This window comes from Diaphorina citri, unplaced genomic scaffold (genome assembly GCF_000475195.1).
Source record: "Diaphorina citri unplaced genomic scaffold, Diaci psyllid genome assembly version 1.1 scaffold740, whole genome shotgun sequence".
Lineage (NCBI taxonomy): Eukaryota > Metazoa > Arthropoda > Insecta > Hemiptera > Psyllidae > Diaphorina > Diaphorina citri.
In genome coordinates, this window is record NW_007378173.1 from 118,298 (window position 1) to 140,280 (window position 21,983).

General features: G+C 38.1%; 3 long non-coding RNA genes across 3 annotated transcripts; all 3 read right to left on the reverse strand.

Moving 5' to 3' along the window:
• Positions 1–15,056: 15,056 nt before the first annotated feature.
• LOC113468457 lies at positions 15,057–16,266 on the reverse strand. Its single transcript, XR_003392202.1, has 2 exons — positions 16,164–16,266; positions 15,057–15,998 (listed from the first exon to the last, which is right to left on the reverse strand). It is a non-coding gene; the product is annotated as an uncharacterized LOC113468457 (long non-coding RNA).
• Positions 16,267–16,709: 443 nt separating this feature from the next.
• LOC113468456 lies at positions 16,710–18,550 on the reverse strand. The gene is made up of 2 exons (XR_003392201.1): positions 17,715–18,550; positions 16,710–17,277 (listed from the first exon to the last, which is right to left on the reverse strand). It is a non-coding gene; the product is annotated as an uncharacterized LOC113468456 (long non-coding RNA).
• A 2,033-nt stretch (positions 18,551–20,583) lies between these two features.
• On the reverse strand, positions 20,584–21,406 carry LOC113468455. Its single transcript, XR_003392200.1, has 2 exons — positions 21,173–21,406; positions 20,584–20,930 (listed from the first exon to the last, which is right to left on the reverse strand). It is a non-coding gene; the product is annotated as an uncharacterized LOC113468455 (long non-coding RNA).
• Between the last annotated feature and the right edge of the window lie 577 nt (positions 21,407–21,983).

Below are 21,983 nucleotides of genomic sequence, written 5' to 3' on the forward strand. Positions count from 1 at the left end.
CGGTGATACAAAATAAGATACATCTATAAAACTGAAAAAAAAAAAAAAAAAAAAAAATGTTAAGGCCCGCCTTTTTTAGCCAAAATGTCCTCCTTTTGAAATTTGTCTGGTAACCCTACCCTCAGCATATCATAGAATAGAATACGAGTAGAATATACCTTGTTTATCATGCCTCCTTAACCGTTTAGAAGTCAAGGAGGCTAAGGTAAGGAGACTGCTTTTGTTAAGGAGGAATCATAAGTACCTACTTAACATTACGTGATCAACGGTGACCCGAGTTCAAAAATCGTCCCAAACCATCTCTCATCCTACAAGTTCAGAGCTCCAGTAGCTTCTGTGTTCATGAACTTTGAACGACGAGATAAAAATATGAAAAGTTTCAAGTGGAGCTTGTGAAAATGACGTGCAAACCCTAAACCTTTCAAACGTCTATGAACTTTGCCTGTCACCTGTCTTAAAAAATTTCAAAGTTCAAGACTTTCTTACTCCATTGTTCAGTTGATCCCAAACTTTTTGAATTCCTAATTCCTAAAATCCCACGTCTTTTTTGTCCTGAAAGACCAGACTGGATCCTTTCTTTAGGTAAATCTTTATTTATTATCATTATTATTTTTAAGAGGTTTGACAGAGGGAATTGTAACTGCTGGAGTCTTATTGTCCCGAAATCAAAAAGAGAAGGAAGAAGGTATAGAAGAAAGCCAGCCGTTCCGAAAACGAACCCTATCCCTTCAGAATAAAATCCGCCCCGGGCGGGAATCGAACCCGCGATCTAGCGCTTATAAGGTAGACTTTCTACCCTCCAGATTTGATTCTTTCCTTTTCATGTCAATTGATCTCGCCTCCATCATCAATTAAGAATAATCCCAATATTATCCACATTCCTTCAATGCGCGGTGCAAGTTGCCTCTGCAATACCCACAGGTTCTATCGCATTAAAAGTTGTCGGTAATGTATTCTTGCTCTCGGATATCCAGATCCACTATTTATTCTACAAAACACGCTCGCCAAACTTTCAACTGGTTTTCCGTATCTCATTAGGCAACAGTTTTTTTCTATACGCCTTTTTATTATTCTTCTTTTAAAATCAATAATTCTGTATGAGAGTTGAAACAGTAGCGAGGGCATTGCATGACCGTGCAGACGACTTGAAGGCCCGAGAGGTAGAAGATAGAGAAAAAAAAATAAACAGTAACTGTGGAGGAACTAGAAGGTTGTCGTAAAAGACCTTTTTTTATGACCAAGAAGATTTTAGGGAAAGGCTTGCCGTGGTGTGATTCTGGTTCCCACATTGAATATCTGCCTGGATTCGATCCCTCCATCTAAATCCTAACCCGATTTTTGGGTTTTTGTATTTCGAGAAACTTAGTAAATATTATGTGCCTACATCTCATCGTACATCTTTTTCAAATTTCCATTTTCCAACTAGGTAGGTAGGTACCTACTTGTTTTCCATTTTTTCTACTTTTTACTTTGACAGAACATCAGTGTACCTAGACAGATACACAGTGTTCAAATACATACACGACTAGTAGGTAGTAGGTACCCTCCAAATGCTCTCTGGTCCAAACTCACAATACATACATTGTATAACATTTTCATTTTCTCTCTGTCCGCCATTTCCCTCATGTACGTACTTTCCTAAGCAAATAGTGAAAATAAACGTCGGACTTTGTACATGGTTCCGGGGAAAACTGTTCTGGAAAATAAACAAAGGAAAATGCTTCCAGGTCCAAAATGCAGAAATATTAACTCTTGTGTTCAACACTCGTATCAATGATTTTTACAAAGTTGATCTCTCTACGTTTTTCGAGAACGGTGGTGATCTTTGTACAATATTTTAAGGAAAGCTGAAGAAATTATGAAAATTTCCAACTGGGTAACTTTTTTCTTCCCCGGATCCTCCCCGGGTGGCAATCGAACCCGCGGCCTAGCGCTTACAAGGCAGACGCGCTACCAACCAAGGAACCAAGCTAACTAGGTAGCTAGTTTCAGTGAGATTAAATGTGAAATGGTGTTCAGGCATCTCCACCAATTTATGTTGCAAAATGTGTATAATAGTCTTTTGACATCTCCACTAATCTGTATTACAAGAGGTATGGAGTTTTGACATCTCCACCAAAATGTAGTACAAGAGGTATCACAGGGACTCGAACTTGTGCCCTGTTTTCTAACCACAAGTCTAGGGGCTTCAATCAATCAATGTCCAATGGAAACCAATATAACGTACCTTGGTAAGGATTGTCCATGGCACCTATAAATTGTTTATGGCAAATATGGAAATATGGAAAATTTGGACGAATATGGCACCTAAATATTTTCTGTAGCAAATACCTAAATCGATGTTGATCCAGTTGATTTTTAGCCAAATTCCCTTTAGGGATGAGCTATTAATTTTTTAATAACGGGGTGAGTAGTGGATATGTCGACTACACCACTTTTCGTACAACATAGGTACCCGCAAGAGAGGCTTTTTCTCTGGACAGCCAAAATATCACTGTGTTAAGATCGCTCAAAAAAGTTCGCTATAAGGACTTAACAAGTGGGTATTGTCCTAGGTAATCTGGGTATACGTAAGGGCCTAGATATCCAGGACATAGGTTGGTATAAGCATCAAACATCTAGCTCAACACTCCTGAATTACTCGTCCATAAAATGGAAGGGAAGAAGCTCAATAGGTGAATAGGTTTATAAATTTCGTGATAATATGAAATTTTTCACTCGTTCCTACAATACGAGATCTGTGTCTAATCGGACCATATTTCTTTCAAACTTTTACTTTTTATGATCTGATTTTTGGGGGGCACAAAATCAGGTCCGATTTCAGTAGTAGGTATTATCCCATGGACACAAGTACTCAACCTTCTTGTTCATGGGACTCATTGTTTTCTTTGGACTATATTAATGAAATATCTAGATATTATATGTACCTACCTACGCTACGTCTAAATCATACCAATGCCTCAAAAAGACAGAAAAACCTCGCCACAGAAATAGACACCAACAGTTCACCGCGACCGTCTAGCGTCTGGTTGTCGGCAGTGTGGTTTTTTCCCCCAATGCCTTTACATATTTGACCACAAATTTAGCATCATAACGTGTAGGTATAAAATTAGGTACCTACATATCTCCTGTTTGTTGGGCAAATATATCTAATTATCTACATACCTAATACTCTCGTAAAAATCCTAATGTGCTTTATAGGTATTGCATACGTACACAAATAGAGGTATACTGTATCCGTAATACTTACCTACACTAAAATACCCGAACTCTAACTCTTGGAACAATCAAACATCCGCACAAAATTTGAACAACGGTGATACAAAATCTTGTGGGTAAAGTAGGGGGATAGTAAACATTAATCTAGCGAGATAGATACTCCCAGAGCCATATTTGAGCTATTTATATCTTGATTTTCAAAATAAATGTACCGAGGTATGTATGTAGGTATCTTGTTTTTCTTTCTCCAATAAATTGGAGAAATATTGCAAACGATCTCACTGAACTATCTCTAACTTAATGGAAATACTAACACAAACAGATAACCAAGACCTGCGAGTGGTTTTATTGTTTTGGTGGTTTGCCAGAAAACCTTAAAATATGAAATTGTAGTACAAGAGGTATCACAGGGACTTGAACTTGTGCCCTGTTTTCTAACCACAAGTCTAGGGGCTTCAATCAATCAATGTCCAATGGAAACCAATATAACGTACCTTGGTAAGGATTGTCTATGGCACCTATAAATTGTTTATGGCAAATATGGAAATATGGAAAATTTGGACGAATATGGCACCTAAATATTTTCTGTAGCAAATACCTCACAGGGACTCGAACTTGTGCCCTGTTTTCTAACCACAAGTCTAGGAGCTTCAATCAATCAATGTCCAATGGAAACCAATATAACGTACCTTGGTAAGGATTGTCCATGGCACCTATAAATTGTTTATGGCAAATATGGAAATATGGAAAATTTGGACGAATATGGCACCTAAATATTTTCTGTAGCAAATACCTAAATCGATGTTGATCCAGTTGATTTTTAGCCAAATTCCCTTTAGGGATGAGCTATTAATTTTTTAATAACGGGGTGACATAGGGACTCGAACTTGTGCCCTGTTTTCTAACCACAAGTCTAGGGGCTTCAATCAATCAATGTCCAATGGAAACCAATATACCGTACCTTGGTAAGGATTGTCTATGGCACCTATAAATTGTTTATGGAAATATGGAAAATTTGGACGAATATGGCACCTAAATATTTTCTATAGCAAATACCTAAATCGATGTTGATCCAGTTGATTTTTAGCCAAATTCCCTTTAGGGATGAGCTATTAATTTTTTAATAACGGGGTGAGTAGTGGATATGTCGACTACACCACTTTTCATACAACATAGGTACCCGCAAGAGAGGCTTTTTCTCTAGACAACCAAAATATGTATCACTGTGTTAAGATCGCTCGAAAAAGTTCGCTATAAGGACTTAACAAGTGGGTATTGTCCTAGGTAATCTGGGTATACGTAAGGTCCTAGATATCCAGGACATAGGTAGGTATAAAGATTCTATAAATTGTTTATGGCAAATATGGAAAATTTGGACGAATATGGCACCTAAATATTTTCTATAGCAAATACCTAAATCGATGTTGATCCAGTCGATTTTTAGCCAAATTCCCTTTAGGGATGAGCTATTTTTTAATAACGGGGTGAGTAGTGAATATGTCGACTACACCACTTTTCATACAACATAGGTACCCGCAAGAGAGGCTTTTTCTCTTGACAACCAAAATATCACTGTGTTAAGATCGCTCGAAAAAGTTCGATATAAGGACTTAACAAGTGGGTATTGTCCTAGGTAATCTGGGTATACGTAAGGTCCTAGATATCCAGGACATAGGTAGGTATAAAGATTAAACATTCAGCTGATCACTCCCGAATTGCCAGCCTAGTTACCTTGGTTAGTAGCGCGTCTGCCTTGTAAGCGCTAGGTCGCGGGTTCGATTCCCGCCCGGGGCGAATTTTATCCTGAACGGATAATGTTCGTTCTCGGAATGGCTGGCTTTCTCCTATCCTGTCTTTCTTGTCTCTTCGATTTCGGGACTATAAGATCTTAGCAGTTACAGTTCCCTCTATCAAACCTCTTGGAAAAAAAAACTCCTGAATTACTCGTCCATAAAATGGAAGGGAAGAAGCTCAATAGGTGAATAGGTTTATAAATTTCGTGATAACATGAACTCCTGAATTACTCGTCCATAAAATGGAAGGGAAGAAGCTCAATAGGTGAATAGGTTTATAAATTTCGTGATAACATGACTAAAATGTTAGGGAAGAAGCTCAATAGGTGAATAGGTTTATAAATTTCGTGATAACATGAAATTTTTCACTCGTTCCTACAATACGAGATCTGTGTCTAATCGGACCATATTTCTTTCAAACTTTTACTTTTTATGATCTGATTTTTTGGGGGCACAAAATCAGGTCCGATTTCAGTAGTAGGTATTATCCCATGGACACAAGTACTCAACCTTCTTGTTCATGGGACTCATTGTTTTCTTTGGACTATATTAATGGGAAAAAGTTAAAAAAAAAAAAAATGTAATATAAACATCATTCACATTTTCCTCGATCAAAGCGATCGCTCTTCTTTCCGTCCAGAAGTAATGGGTTATTAAAACATAGGAAACAGATACTTTGTTGTTTTTCTTCACCAGACATGGCTGTGGGGAAATATAACACACATTTAATTATGTACATATAGAAGCTGGAAGTGTGAGGAGATACCTAGGTTATAAGTACGAGTACCTATGTACTTACATATTCGAGTACGGTTGTGGGTAAAGTAGGGGGATAGTAAACATTAATCTAGCGAGATAGATACTCCCAGAGCCATATTTGAGCTATTTATATCTTGATTTTGATGTACAAATAGAGGTTATAAGTACGAGTACCTATATACTTATATTCGAGTACGGTTGTGGGTAAAGTAGGGGGATAGTAAACATTAATCTAGCGAGATACATAGATACTCCCAGAACAATATTTGAGCTATTTATATCTTGATTTTCAAAATAAATGTACCGAGGTATGTATAGGTATCTTGTTTTTCTTTCTCCAATAAATTGGAGAAATATTGCAAACGATCTCACTGAACTATCTCTAACTTAATGGAAATACACCATGTCCATGTCCACTCTGTCCAAGCTTCAGTCCTCTACTGTCCAATACAAGAAGGGCATGACAATCATTTTACTTCGTAGTCTATTGTATACAAGAGAAAGATTCAAAGAGGAAAGTGGAAAGGAGACTGAAACAATATATGTGAGTGTGTATGAGAGAGAAAAAGAAACCGGGAGGTAAAATGAGAGAGAGGGAAAGATAAACTAGGAGGGAGCGAGAAACTGGGAGGACGAGAGGGAGGGAAAGAAAGAAGAAAAATAAACAGAAGTCGTGGGGATAAGTCTAACATGGGTAAAAAGTGGAAATACACCATGTCCACTCTGTCCAGGCTTCAGTCCTCTACTGTCCAATACAAGAAGGGCATGACAATCATTTTACTTCGTAGTCTATTGTATACCCTCCTTAAGATCAACCCTGACTATAGAAAACAGGCAACTCTCGCATGGATATAAAAACCTTTATGCATACAGAACCTGAAAACCTTTGTACGATGCGTGCTGGGTAGGTGAAGAAATTGTCTAGTTCTTGGTAAAAATGATTCTCTAGCTTCTAGCTGGGTAAAGATTGTTTACACTTTCGAAAACCCAGTACAATGCTCACGAAAAAAATAAGATAGGGTTGTAAAAATCGTGTAAACATTGAAAATTATAGGAAGAGAAAAAGGTTTGAGCGTTTCTTGAGCGTTACAGTGTCGTATTTGAGTCCCTGTTCTTTTCTTATAAAGGGACTTTTCAAGTTTCCTGCATGAACACCGATCAGAGTTCCATCTCGAATTTGTCTGGGTCCCCTCTCATGTGGGAATACCAGGCAATGAAGAGGCAGATAGACTCGCCAGGGAAGCCTTAACCCTAAATTCCCCCCTGATTAAAAAAGAACAAATCAAAGATTACAAAGTTCTAATGAAATTGAAAATTATCTCCTCCTGGAATAATGAATGGACCGCTCTCACTGATAATAAGCTCCGGGAAATCAAGCTCGATAACAAACCTTGGATTCCTTCTTTCAACATGTAGAGCAAAGGAGAGGGAGGAGACTAGGAGAGAGAGAAAAAGAGAGGAAAGGGGAGCAGGAGAGGGAGAGAGAGGGGATAATAGTTACTGTGTGTAGTAAAAAAAGAACCCCGAGGGAAAGAGAAATTTCTTCTACTGACGAGAAAGAAAAGGAAAGAGGGGGGAGGAGATTAGGAGAGAGAGAGAAGAGGAAGATGGAGAGAGAAAGGGCGGAGAGTGAGAGCAAAGGAGAGGGAGGAGACTAGGAGAGAGAGAGAGAAAAAGAGAGGAGGAGAGGGAGAGAGAGGGGATAATAGTTACTGTGTGTAGTAAAAAAAGAACCCCGAGGGAAAGAGAAATTTCTTCTACTGACGAGAGAAGGAGAAAGATTCAAAGAGGAAAGTGGAAAGGAGACTGAAAGAATATGTGAGAGTGTATGAGAGAGAAAAAGAAACCGGGAGGTAAAATGAGAGAGAGGGAAAGATAAACTATAGGAGGGAGGAAGAGGGAGAGAGCGAGAAACTGGGGGGACGAGAGGGAGGGAAAGAAAGAAGAAAAATAAACAGAAGTCGTGGGGATAAGTCTAACATGGGTAAAAAGGTCAAAAAGTCATGACATAAACTAGGAGGGAGGAAGAGGGAGAGAGCGAGAAACTGGGAGGACGAGAGGGAGGGAAAGAAAGAAGAAAAATAAACAGAAGTCGTGGGGATAAGTCTAACATGGGTAAAAAGGTCAAAAAGTCATGACATATTACCTCTATTTTATCATTGGGGGAGTATGATGGGAGCTGGAGCAAACATAACTCAAAGGAAATAGCAAAAGGTAGAGCCGTATTCAGGGGCGGGGGGCCAGGGTTCCCGCTCCGACCTCGTCCTTCGCCTTTGTACCTAAATGTAGTAATATTAGGTATACTGAAAGTATTGTTCTAAATTTGGATTGGAACATCCTCCCCTCCCCCACTGTTCGGATTTGTGGGCTCCCCCCCTTGCTGAAATCCTGGGGACGGGCCTGACAAAAGGTACCTAGAGGAAGTATCTCCCGCCCCTTAATCCCTGAAGCCAAATAAGGAGGAATACACTTCCGAAACCTGTTGAATTTTTACAGCACAGGTTTCACGCACAAGGTACAACATTTCCGAGTCCCAAGTACAAATAAGGAGGAATACACTTCCGAAACCTGTTGAATTTTTACAGCACAGGTTTCACGCACAAGGTACAACATTTCCGAGTCCCAAGTTACATGTGGATCTTGTTAGGTTCTTCGATTCATTTCGGATCTCTAGGTTTAGTTCGGTCCACAAACAAGGTACGTACAAAATTTCCGAGTTTTGTGCAGAGTGGTGAGTACCAAGTTGACAGAAATTCCAAGTCTACTTTTAAAGGCAACACCGCGGACCATCGCATCGGCTTGTTGTAGCCTTTACCATGCTAGATTTATTCCAGTAGGGCTTATTGAAATTAAGAAAAGAGACAAAATTTTACTCATTAAGAGATCTAGTAGGCGTCTGCAACGGAGAGCCGACCATAGATACAAAATTTCCGAGTTTTGTGCAGAGTGGTGAGTACCAAATTGACAGAAATCCCAAGTCTACTTTTAAAGGCAACACCGCGGACCATCGCATCGGCTTGTTGTAGCCTTTACCATGCTAATAGATTTATTTCAGTAGGGCTTATTGAAATTAAGAAAAGAGACAAAATTTTACTAATTAAGAGACCTAGTAGGCGTCTGCAACGGAGAGCCGACCATAGTACCGACCCTTCCAGAAAATCAAGAAATTGAGCTGAGGATTTTTTCTGCGTTGGTCTCGGCGAGGGTCAATGGTCGCCGTTGTGCCCGCGCACTTACGGAAAAACGTATTTCATTGTACTAAGCTTGTTTGTCTTGATTTTCAGACGATTTGATTACAAAACCTCATGAAGGCGGCATTAATGAACTCAGTGGCATCAGACGTCATAATTGAAACAAAAATCAAGTGGCATGGTCGTCAATAGAATCAGACAATGGATGGTGCCCAAATTAGAGCGCTCATAAAGACTGTCTACGATTTTGGTTTACGAGTTTCAACTACTCTCGGAGTGTCAAATCTCACATCCTTCATTTTTAGGATACCTCTTCGGTGAATTAAGAGTACCCATTCCTCGAACAGCTTCGTACATTCCCCTTCACATCAGACACAATGTTCTGTAAACATAAAATTCATGTCTGTCTCACAACGGAAGGATTCGATCATTCGATTAGAAACTTTCGCTCCGCTCCGAAATCAAGCTCAGCATCTCCAGATTGGGAGTCAATCTTCATGACCACTTGACTGCAGAGGTAAAATAAGCAAGATAGGTACCTACTAAAATTTGTTTACCAGTCCGACCTCTGCATGACTTTTCCTGACTCTCACATCCTTCATTTTTAGGATAACTCTTCGGTGAATTAAGAGTACCCATTCCTACAGCTTCGTACATTCCCCTTCACATCAGACACAATGTTCTGTAAACATAAAATTCATGTCTGTCCCACAACGGAAGGATTCGATTAGAAACTTTCGCTCCGCTCCGAAATCAAGCTCAGCATCTCCAGATTGTGGGAGTTAATCTTCTTGACCACTTGACTGCAGAGGTAAAATAAGCAAGATAGGTACCTACTAAAATTTGTTTACCAGTCCGACCTCTGCATGACTTTTCCTGACGAACGCTTATAAAATCAGCTAAAATACCTATTCTTCTTCTATTTCAGGCATCCCAAATTCGATGATTGCCCATCATATCCTATGCCCCTATGCTCACCATGCCCACCATAGACATAGATGATGCCCAGAGACATCAAGGACATGCCCTAAGCAATTGCCCATCATATCCTATGCCCCTATGCTCACCATGCCCACCATAGACATAGATGATGCCCAGAGACATCAAAGACATGCCCTAAGCCCAAAATAAACCACTTAAGTAACTTCCCGTTAGATCATTGGTTATAAATATTTTTGTTTAGAAATGGAATATCTACTTGTAGTTATAAAATTAAATGTCATATCTGGTAAATCTATTTTCTTCAATGGGGGGAATTTTACGGGTCACAAATAGTTGCATTGCTGTCGCTTGATATAGGCCTCGTAATATTCAAATTGATTATCTTGGATTATTCTGAAATATTTCACTTGGCAAATGGCATTCTTCAGTAACATCACTCATGTCTCATATTAAATGATGAGTTATTTGCACTTTAATAGGTAACCCAGAGCGTAGGTATTTTTGTTTTCGAAAAACACAATAACTCATTATCCCTAGATACCTTCCTAATTATAATTAGGAACACTGAAAGGTAGCGGTCCCATTTAGACTTATACTTTTGGTAAATACCTACACACCTAATGGGTACGGAAATCGCGAAATTTATCTTTTAATAGCTCTCTAACATTAGATAAGTAGGTATTAGTCCTTTATAGTGGTACTATACCATTAGATGGGTAAGTGTTATTTTCGGTCCCTGGTAGGTAGGAAATAACTTCTCTCCAGGTTCGTACTCATGGTAGGTATTCAATTCTTTCCTGAGACATTTGAAAGTCTAGACTCTAGACGGGGTTGGTGACATGGTGGTCATTTATTTTTGACTCGCATAGGACTGAAAATAGGGAGTATAGGGACTGAAATGAAATCCCTTGAAGGACTGTAAGTTCTTATGCTTGCGAATCTAGCAGTGAGCCTTGTCCTCGGTAAAATTATGCTACAGGAATTCGATTCCGACGTCCCAATTGTTCACTAATAAATTTCCTCGTGAGAGGGTGATTTCTAGATGATGCCATATAATAAGAACAAAATATCTTCTTCTTTTTCCTCTATCTTCTTCTTTTTCTTCGCCTTTTCACGTATGCAGCCGGGGTCGGCATTTTTCGTCAGCCTCTCAATCAGCCCTAACTAGGGTGATTGCTTTGGGCTGACATTCGGTTTTGGCTACAAATTTTACGAGTGGATGCCCTTCGCTCTCAACCTTTGCTATTTCTTTAGCCTCTCTTAAAATAAGAAATGGTATGTCCTCACAGTCCTAAGGATCAGGCCCTGCAATCATCACCTCTTTACTCGTTGTGAACTTATTGCTGACTCTGGAGTTTTATCTACACGTCTAGAAGTTGACACTATCGAGTTACCTCCGTGAAGCCTGCATGTTTGCGATGTAGGTGTTTACGAGTTTCTTTGTACTGAAAGCCTCATGCCTCTCGTTTACAAGGTACGCCTGATCCGATAAGCTCCAATGGAAACCAATATATCCCGACATTCCCGACGCTTATAACTGGAATTGAATATAGAACATACCTTGTAACCTTGTTTATACTTCCAGCGCTCCAGCATAGGACTGATAAGTCCCTTTACTCTCGAAGTCTAAACATGTGAAGGGGCATTTAGTTTTTTGCCTTGAAAAAAAAAAAAAAAAAAATGCATTTGAAATTCATTTCACTATTTTTGATCTGGATAGAGTTGTTCAAAATCCAAGTTTCTATTAAGGTTCATTGTGTATTGTAGCTATGGCGGGTTTATTAGATACTCAGAACAAAGGCCGAGATTATTGCCCATGGCAATCACTACCATTCAAGCCTATAACTATTCTTATTTATTTTTTATGTCTCAGTTCAAAATCGACAATTTTTGTAGCCAAAACCAAATATCAGCCCAAAAGCTATCACCCTAAGGCTAATTGAGACGCTGACAAAAAACGCCAACACTCAAATTCGCGTGTCTTTCCTAAAAAAAAAAAAATTCCAAAGTATTCATTCAAAACATTAAACAACGCCTTCAGTAGAATGGTATTCACACAGTGTGACAAGTAGACAAGTTCACTAGAAGAATGCTCATTTATCTTTAATTCTCTCGTGACGATTGCCAAAGCGCAGCGATAAAAACAGCTGGTTTTGTTTTCACAGGACGGGATGATGATAACGGGCGGAATTTTGTGGGCGTCACTGCAGACAGTGAGGAAAAACTTGGGAAATGACAACTAGACAACAGCCAAACGAGTTGTACTTGCCAGATATACCACAGTGTACTGTAGTATTATAGGCACACGTAGAGTAGTGTGCTGCAGTGTTGTAGATTATAGGCATAGGCACACTACTACAATCTAGTTCTACTTAGGCCACTAATACACTATCAGGTATAGACCTGACAGGTACCTAAGCATGAACAGGTGTACCTGACAGTGTATGGCAGCAATAATGAGTCTCTCAGGCGACCTGGAAGTGACTTGATAACTGATGAAAATTCGATCAGTTCCACCTTATAAGCGAGTAGACCTGATGAGTCGATGGCGGTTCTATCAGGTACACCTGATAAGTTCTCAGTTTTCAACAAACTTGGGTGTTCGAATTCAAAGTATTACGTTTTCAGCTCCAGAAGGATAAATGGTGAACCGACAAAATCTTCAGGTCTACCTGAAGAATGTGTGTATCAGGTAGTAAATGCTGATATACAGATCGGAAAAACAAGAAAAGACACACAGTCGCTGAGACACTAGATGATATAGTACATACCCACGTAGCAGCATTGTCGTGACAGAAAATATAAGACCCTCAAATTCGCGTGTCTTTCCTAAAAAAAAAAAAAATAAAAAATAAAAATTCCAAAGTATTCATTCAAAACATTAAACAACGCCTTCAGTAGAATGGTATTCACACAGTGTGACAAGTAGACAAGTTCACTAGAAGAATGCTCATTTATCTTTAATTCTCTCGTGACGATTGCCAAAGCGCAGCGATAAAAACAGCTGGTTTTGTTTTCACAGGACGGGATGATGATAACGGGCGGAATTTTGTGGGCGTCACTGCAGACAGTGAGGAAAAACTTGGGAAATGACAACTAGACAACAGCCAAACGAGTTGTACTTGCCAGATATACCACAGTGTACTGTAGTATTATAGGCACACGTAGAGTAGTGTGCTGCAGTGTTGTAGATTATAGGCATAGGCACACTACTACAATCTAGTTCTACTTAGGCCACTAATACACTATCAGGTATAGACCTGACAGGTACCTAAGCATGAACAGGTGTACCTGACAGTGTATGGCAGCAATAATGAGTCTCTCAGGCGACCTGGAAGTGACTTGATAACTGATGAAAATTCGATCAGTTCCACCTTATAAGCGAGTAGACCTGATGAGTCGATGGCGGTTCTATCAGGTACACCTGATAAGTTCTCAGTTTTCAACAAACTTGGGTGTTCGAATTCAAAGTATTACGTTTTCAGCTCCAGAAGGATAAATGGTGAACCGACAAAATCTTCAGGTCTACCTGAAGAATGTGTGTATCAGGTAGTAAATGCTGATATACAGATCGGAAAAACAAGAAAAGACACACAGTCGCTGAGACACTAGATGATATAGTACATACCCACGTAGCAGCATTGTCGTGACAGAAAATATAATTTGGTGTGAATAACTCATTTATCATCATTAACTGTGCGTAGTGCGAAATTACCTAAATAATGATACCTATACCTAGGTAGGTATATCGTATAATCTAATGAGAAATATCAGAAATATGTTTGTATATCGTTTCTGCTCATGTATTCCGGGTACCAGAAGAAAGAAGAGGTGACATTTCCTCGAATATGTTTACTTGCCTGAAGGCCGAACGTAATTGAGGTTCCAACGAAAACCTATTTCTTAAAGGTTTCTTACAAGCTGAAGGAAGGTTTGATAGCAATATTTATTTCAGCACGTACCTATACGTAACATCCATACGTAATTCCTACCTATCCGGAAACTATTGAGCTTTTGAAATTAATATCCTTTAGTCAGTTCAGACTTTTAATCAATTCCAATTATCTTCCCAAGAGTACAGAATTCTGCCTTTTAAGGGGATACCGGGATAGGTAAGAAAATACCATTTTATCTGCCATTAATTGGATTCTTTATCCTACCGCCTACATAAATATATTATTACCTCTTGCTAACCTTGGGCTTACACGTACAGGTATATTGTTTTGGGCTTATGCACTAGGGACCAGGTTATTATTGTTCTATTGTTTATTTTGCACCGTCTTCCAGAGCACGGGCGCCCCAAGCTGCTGTCTACTATCTAGGATAGCTATTAGAAGTATAGATGCACTGAGCATGGCGATTTCCGTACCCATTAGGTGTGTAGGTATTTACCAAAAGTATAAGTCTAAATGGGACCGCTACCTTTCAGTGTTCCTAATTATAATTAGGAAGGTATCTAGGGATAATGAGTTATTGTGTTTTTCGAAAACAAAAATACCTACGCTCTGGGTTACCTATTAAAGTGCAAATAACTCATCATTTAATATGAGACATGAGTGATGTTACTGAAGAATGCCATTTGCCAAGTGAAATATTTCAGAATAATCCAAGATAATCAATTTGAATATTACGAGGCCTATATCAAGCGACAGCAATGCAACTATTTGTGACCCGTAAAATTCCCCCCATTGAAGAAAATAGATTTACCAGATATGACATTAATTTTATACCTAAACAAAAGTAGATATTCCATTTCTAAACAAAAATATTTATAACCAATGATCTAACGGGAAGTTAAGTGGTTTATTTTGGAAAAAATACCAGCTACCAGGCTATCAATATCGCACTTCTTGAGGTCATTGAAGTTTTGACCTCAATGGTAGTTGGTAGCAGGTGAGGGCATTTAACAGAGATAGGTATCTATGTATGTATATCGACCTGTGAGTATTTCATATGCCATTTCGTCGTAAAGAAATAATTTAATCGTGTTTGAATGGGATATGAATGTTTCGGCCATCTTTTTTTTTTTTTTTTTTTTTTTTTTTTAAAAAATTTTTTATGCTTTTTTTCCTATTCACTGCAGTAATAGAGCAATAGAATCTTGAAATATTTACATATCTGATGATTCTCGAGATAAGTCTACTATTTACACTTCCTATTCACTGCAGTAATAGAGCAATAGAATCTTGAAATATTTACATATCTGATGATTCTCGAGATAAGTCTACTATTTACACTCCTCAAAGTTGGCAAGGAGCTTCAGCACCAGCTGATGAAAGTTTTATGAATAAAGTTTCTGTTTGTGTTTATGATTTTGTCTTCTAATAGTAATTAAAACATGTACTTGGGTGTTTTCTCGTGTCGATATCGAAAGGAATATAAATTTATAATTATTATTTGTGTAGGTTCATTATCACTGTTTTGCAAGACAATATATATCTATGTCCTCAATGAAGAAGCGTCAAATTATCTATTTACAATAATTTACATATATGCGTATGAGAGTGTATATGGGTAGCTGATAGCATTATAGGAAATGCAGAAGGCTGTGAAGCTCGAATTCAAACTCGGAATAGGGATTTGGGGGGTGTAACAAGTGCAATTGAGGCAAGTAAACACAACTCTTATCACAGAATCTAATTTATTGTTAAATTATTATTAATATTCTATTTTATATAAATATGTGCCATAGTTATTTTTCTATTATATGTACAACTCAGATATTCTGTTTTAGATACCTAGGTAATTGTCTTTATTCGATGTTGTGTTAGCCTACGAGGTGCTTTCTTTTGATTCATGTTACTTACTTTTAAAATTTCTTCTGCTGAATTTTCCGTTTTTATCTTTGAATTATTTACCTAGTTTCAAAATTGTTAACGAATCAAATAATACATTAATTTTTGGGGTTTGATATTGGGGTTTTTGAGCTTTGAGTACTTGGAGTCTCATTAGATTTTTCCCGTTCCATAGCTATAATATCCGTAGGTACCTACTGGGGAGCTTAACTCCATTAACAAAAAGCCCACTCCAAGGCTTACGTGTAGGGGCAAACAGCCCTAAAGGATGGGTTAAGGTACTACGAATCTAAATCTACCTACTGGGTCGGTCGGAAAATAATGTTATCCTTTTATCAAATAGGTACCTTCTTATCATCTCTAACGTAGAGATAAGTTACAACAAAAAGCCCACTCCGAGGCTTACGTGTAGGGGCAAACAGCCCTAAAGGATGGGTTAAGGTACTACGAATCTATAAATCTACCTACTGGGTCGGTCGGAAAATAATGTTATCCTTTTATCAAATAGGTACCTTCTTATCATCTCTAACGTAGAGATAAGTTCGGGGGAAAACTGCTTGAGTTAATAAAATATCTATGGTTCATCCATTTGAATATGGCAGCAAGGATTCATCTAAAAAGTAGGCTACGTTGCCAAACGTGTCAAAGGTTCAACGGTACATTTTACTCTATGTAGTTAGATATTGGAACACGTGGACTCGCACTATTGCCTGCGTACATATTTCTTTGGAAACGTTCATTTTGTACTTCGAACTGAACTACTGGGTGGCCTTACCTCGTTAGAGAACGTGGGCTTGATAGAGTAAAATAAAAACATTTTACTCTATGTAGTTAGATATTGGAACACGTGGACTCGCACTATTACCTGCGTACATATTTCTTTGGAAACGTTCATTTTGTACTTCGAACTGAACTACTGGGTGGCCTTACCTCGTTAGAGAACGTGGGCTTGGGCTTCAGTATAGAAAGTCGTTTTCCTATGCGGTTATGGTAGCTGATAGTAGTCTTGCTTTTATTGTTGCTGCTCAAAAACAGTGCACGGGAAATTGACTGTGACCTTGGAATCTCGACTGGGTTAATAGGTACACATTTGATTGTCTATACATATCTATTGTCTTATACATATGTAGCTATCTATTTCAGTTATTATTGAATACTTGTCAACAACTTGTTTCGATTTAACATTTAACCCTTCTGTAGTGAGTTTCGTTTGGATTGAAGAAAACTTACCCGTGCACCATTTTCGAGGGGAAGTACAGCTCCTTAATAGTATTTTTACTTTCCTTATCCTGTGGGAAGGAAAGTATTATGTTTTTGATTTTGCTCAATGGTAGGTACCTACGTAAGGAATAGCTATACGGGGAATCAAGTGACTATTTCACCCTGGGATAATTCTTGACTTAGCTTAATCAGCCGCAGACAATATTGTGATTAAACACTTAAACCCAGGTGTTTAAGACTCTAAGTAATACTCCCCATGGGTGTGTTGTGTTATAGTGAGGTGTAGGTTATGTTGGTTACCAGGAGACCTTGGTGCAGAATTCCCTGCTCAGAATTTTCAGAACTCTAGTTCTATACCTAGGAGTGGAGCTCAGAATCCCTGAACTGTGTTGAGAAACAAGCTTTTCTAAATTACGAAATTTGAACTTTCACTTTAGGCGTAGTATGGGGAGGCATACGGAATACGCATTACCTACTACCTTGTTTTCCGTTTTTGCAAAAGCTCGACATTTGCATTACGTAATGTCAAGGCTTATGATAGGTATGTCATGAAAAGCAATTGTTACCTACTACCTTGTTTTCCGTTTTTGTAAAAGCTCGACATTTGCATTACGTAATGTCAAGGCTTATGATAGGTATGTCATGAAAAGCAATTCAAAAGTGCTAATGGGCTGTGCGTGACCCTCTGTCAATATTCAACGGTCTCCACATTCTTAATTTTTAATTACCAAACCATAGTTTGACATCTTTAGGTAGCTTCTAATATGTAGTACCTGTTTATTCTAGTTCTATACCTAGGAGTGGAGCTCAGAATCTCTGAACTGTGTTGAGAAACAAGCTTTTCTAAATTACGAAATTTGAACTTTCACTTTAGGCGTAGTATGGGGAGGCATACGGAATACGCTAAACCATTTAATATAATCCCCCCTGCGATGATAAATATGGGATACTTTTCGAAGAAGTACCGTTCTGAAAACTTTTGAGATTACTCTCATAGTAAAATTTCTCACCTTGTTTCAACTAAAATACTACATAAATATATGTCCGATCGTTAAAATTTAGATCGAACAGTCGATAAAGGTCATTTTGAGTTCGTACCCCGTGGGTGAAATAAAGCTCATTTTAGCAAAGAAGTTCATCTAACTTTTGTATTTTGATTTCTTGTCTGATACCAAGATTATTTTATTTGTTGATGGGAAATTGGGAGAAAATATTCATAACATAAGTACTTTAGTCAATTTTACTTCCTTTGATCTTTTTAAAAAATATTATAAGAATATTATAACTATTGATGTTGTGCACAAAATTTTAAATTTTATAATATTACAGTTACAGCTTTGTGTGCTTCCTTGTATGTTTCATTCATAAGAGAAACTTCTTCAAGGACCTTAAACTTGAAGAACTTTCGTAAGCACCATGTTCTTCCCAATCCCTAAAATACGCATGTAAAAATGAGAATGAATCTTCTAAAGATTAATTTCCACCTGAAATGAAGCATACATTGAGCTTAGGTATTGTTATTGTTTCAAAAAGGCCGTAGATAAACATTTTCCTTTGAATTCCTTGTCTGTTTGATGTTGAAAAGAATAAATTTTATTTAAATTACTGTAAATGATTTTATAAGAAAATGCCCTCGAGTTCTTATTTACATAATAATAATATTAATAATATTGAAATATGTATTATATTATTATTCATCAAGTCGACTAACCTAAGGGTCGTGGACTTCTAAAGAATAGAATATGCTCCGCTTATACTGCCAGAAAGAGACTGAAAAGTCCCTTTACTCCCGCAGTCTAAACAAGGTCTTATGAAGCGGACTTCTAAAGGGTCACCCGACTAGTTCGTCCAATTTATTGCTGCTTACCTCAATATAAACCACATCTATGCCATATATCTTTTTCTTCGCCTTTTTCCGTACAGACGGGGTCGGCGTTTATCGTCCCGCGGCCTAGCGCTTACAAGGCAGACGCGCTACCAACCAAGGAACCAAGCTAACTAGGTAGCTAGTTTCAGTGAGATTAAATGTGAAATGGTGTTCAGGCATCTCCACCAATTTACACATGTTGCAAAATGTGTATAATAGTCTTTTGACATCTCCACTAATCTGTATTACAAGAGGTATGGAGTTTTGACATCTCCACCAAAATGATCAAAGGAAGATGAAAAGTGACAGAAAAAAACCCTGCATATCTGTTTCTCTCTCTCTCTCTTCAATACCTACTTTTCGATTGATCTTTTCCTAATGTTTCCACAAATGACGGTCTCCATCTCCCTCATGAAGGTAAAGTTGTGTCGCAATAATGGAAATATCAATACGTCCTTATTTAAACTGAGACCTGGATAGTGCGGCCTAGTATTATCCCGCTGGCAAGGTCTTGGTCTTGACTAATGTGATACAGTATTGTCTATTGTCCCCTATGTACCTACCTGGGCGGTTCTCAACTTGTTTTACCCTTTTTATTCAGACCCTGTCCCGGTGGTGGTGTAGTGGTCAAGACGATCACCTAGTAAACAGGAGAGTGTTGGTTCAATCCCAGAAGAGGTATGGAATTTTATCCTTAATATAGGTAATTTTTAAAGACCTTAGAGGTTATACAGTAACAATAAACCTGTATCGAACAAACTCTGTCCTCTCATATCTTTCGGTAAGTATCCATACCCACAGTAGGGTGCGTCGTGTGTTGGTTTGGGAAACGCTGTTGAATGCGCCTCTATTTGTGTTCATGTTCATAATGAGATGCAGTATAATGTACCTAATCTATACCGACCTATCCCTAGATATTGAGCTCACAATATAAACAAAGTACCTACCAGTACTCTATTCTGAATATAATTCTATTCTCTTAGATCTGCATAGGAGATCTCTGTATTGTAAAATGTTTTTCTAAATGAATAGAGGTACATTTAGACCTATGACGCTAATCTTCGGTTTTACATCGTACTGTTCGCCATGTAGGAATATTGCACAAGGAAGTTAAAATGCTTCGCCCTAGGTCAGGGGTTCGGCCGTGCGGGGCGGACCTAATCCTAAACAAATAAGGTTTGTTTTCGGAACGGCTGACTGTATTCCTTCTCTCTTCGATTTCGGGACGATAATACAGTTACAGTTCCCTGTATCAAACTTCTTAAAAAGCCGCCTACCTGTTATAATCGTTTTCCCATGTGTGTGTGTGGGGGGGGGGGGGTTTTCGTCGGTACAACATAGGTACCCGCAAGAGAGGCTTTTTCTCTGGACAGCCAAAATATCACTGTGTTAAGATCGCTCAAAAAAGTTCGCTATAAGGACTTAACAAGTGGGTATTGTCCTAGGTAATCTGGGTATACGTAAGGGCCTAGATATCCAGGACATAGGTTGGTATAAGCATCAAACATCTAGCTCAACACTCCTGAATTACTCGTCCATAAAATGGAAGGGAAGAAGCTCAATAGGTGAATAGGTTTATAAATTTCGTGATAATATGAAATTTTTCACTCGTTCCTACAATACGAGATCTGTGTCTAATCGGACCATATTTCTTTCAAACTTTTACTTTTTATGATCTGATTTTTGGGGGGCACAAAATCAGGTCCGATTTCAGTAGTAGGTATTATCCCATGGACACAAGTACTCAACCTTCTTGTTCATGGGACTCATTGTTTTCTTTGGACTATATTAATGTGTTTTGCGATAGTTTCATCAGTGAGCAGGTGGACAGAAACCTCGTTTCTTGTATTGGGTAGTTACCTACTACCTTGTTTTCCGTTTTTGCAAAAGCTCGACATTTGCATTACGTAATGTCAAGGCTTATGATAGGTATGTCATGAAAAGCAATTCAAAAGTGCTAATGGGCTGTGCGTGACCCTCTGTCAATATTCAACGGTCTCCACATTCTTAATTTTTAATTACCAAACCATAGTTTGACATCTTTAGGTAGCTTCTAATATGTAGGTACCTGTTTACTTACTGATGCCTAATTATTAAGTAGGTACCAATTACCTTTTTAGATTGCATTTTTTAAACTAAGTACCTACATTGAGTACCTGTTTACTTACTGATGCCTAATTATTAAGTAGGTACCAATTACCTTTTTAGATTGCATTTTTTTAAACTAAGTACCTACATTGAAGAATGTACCTCCCTTACTCATGGTGTTGTTTTCAAACTGTCTGACAGTTGACTTTTTCTGATTTCTGGGGTACATACCCAAGATTTTAATATCATAAAATAATCAGGTATTGCATTAATCTTTTTCCTTCAATAGATAAGTACCTACATTGAAGAATGTACCTCCCTTACTCATGGTGTTGTTTTCAAACTGTCTGACAGTTGACTTTCTGATTTCTGGGGTACATACCCAAGATTTTAATATCATAAAATAATCAGGTATTGCATTAATCTTTTTCCTTCAATAGATAAGTACTTAGCACTGATTAATTTACTAGGTAGGCACTTGGTACTTCAAACTGAACACTACAGGGTGTTAATACAATCAAAGGGTGTTTTAATCAAGCACTGATTAATTTACTAGGTAGGCACTTGGTACTTCAAACTGAACACTACAGGGTGTTAATACAATCAAAGGGTGTTTTAATCAATTTTAACATTTAATTGTAGCTCAATGTTCAACTTTTTTAAGTAAATGAAAGTTTCAAGTCAATGATCAAAACATTTTTACTCCGGGACACCCTGTATTTTAGATTTAAATTTCAATATTGGAAGCTTGTGGCACACAGTGTAATGCCATTTTGTACATCAGACCCCAACACCATTTAATTGTAGCTCAATGTTCAACTTTTTAAGTAAATGAAAGTTTCCAGTCAATGATCAAAACATTTTTACTCTGGGACACCCTGTATTTTAGATTTAAATTTCAATATTGGAAGCTTGTGGCACACAGTGTAATGCCATTTTGTACATCAGACCCCAACACCCTCTCCCATCAAACCTTTTGTCTTTTTTATAACACGAACTAGATTGAAGTGATTCTTGTTGAAGGCTTGCCCTGTAGGTTCATGTTCTTTTCTTGAGGATGGCTCATTTACATAAATGGCATTACACAAATAAGTACTTAAGTAGGTAC